The sequence below is a fragment of the Cervus elaphus genome, chromosome 11, assembly GCF_910594005.1.
Source record: "Cervus elaphus chromosome 11, mCerEla1.1, whole genome shotgun sequence".
NCBI classification, from domain to species: domain Eukaryota; kingdom Metazoa; phylum Chordata; class Mammalia; order Artiodactyla; family Cervidae; genus Cervus; species Cervus elaphus.
In genome coordinates this window covers 12,910,404-12,911,426 of record NC_057825.1, presented here as the reverse complement: position 1 = coordinate 12,911,426, position 1,023 = coordinate 12,910,404, and positions in this window count along the sequence as shown.

Genomic DNA, 1,023 nt, shown 5'->3' with positions numbered 1-1,023 from the left:
CACTGATATATGGCAAAATGATTGCCACACTGGGATTAGTTAACACCTTGAACAACTCACACAATTACCTTTTTGTATGAGTGTGGGGTGGGAAGATCTAAGGTCTACTCTCTTAAGAAGAATGGTCGTCACCAGGGATGGGAGTTGGAATAATGGGGAAAATGTTGTTTAAGAGTACAAAGAGTACAAAATTTGCAATCATTATTAGAACAATAAGTGCAGGAGATCTAATACACAGCCTAGCAATTACAGACAATACTAAACTATGCACGTACCTCAAAAGTAGCTAAGAGACTAGATCTTAATTACTCCCACCACACAAAAAGAAATGATAATTATGTGTAGTGATAGAGGTGTTAGCTAATGATATGCTGGTAAACAATTTTTAAAAAAGATTAAAGGAGCTAGATTATAATCTGAAAAAACTGTATCAAATCAAAAATTGCACACCTTAATTTACACAACGTTATACGTTGATTTTATCTCAGTTTGAGCAATGTAGCACAATAGTAGCAGCCAGCGGCCATCTGAGCCTTCTCTTCCATGATACTGGTGGGAATGGGGCTCATATTCAAAGTGTTATATTCCTGCAGTAATTGGATGTTTAGTATGAGAACTTCAACATTTTCAATTGGAAACAAATGTTTATTTAAAGGTATAAACTCAGTAACATAGGCTATTCCTGGGGTAGGACAGTTGACTCTTGAATAATACAAAAATAGAGGACATTGACCCTTCCTGCAGTCAAAAATGCACATATAACTACCCACTCAGCATGCCATATCCATGGGTTCTACTTTCAAGGATTCAACAACCAACAGATCATGTGGTACTGTACTACAGATTTATTGAAAAAATCTACATATAAGTGGATCTGCACAATTAAAGCCCATGTTGTTCAGTGGTCAACTATATTCCTATTTTGAATGACATCCCTGACCCTCAGTGCAGGAGACCCAGGTTCGATCCCTGGATTGGGAAGATCCCCTGGAGGAGGAAATGGCAACTCACTCTAGTATATTT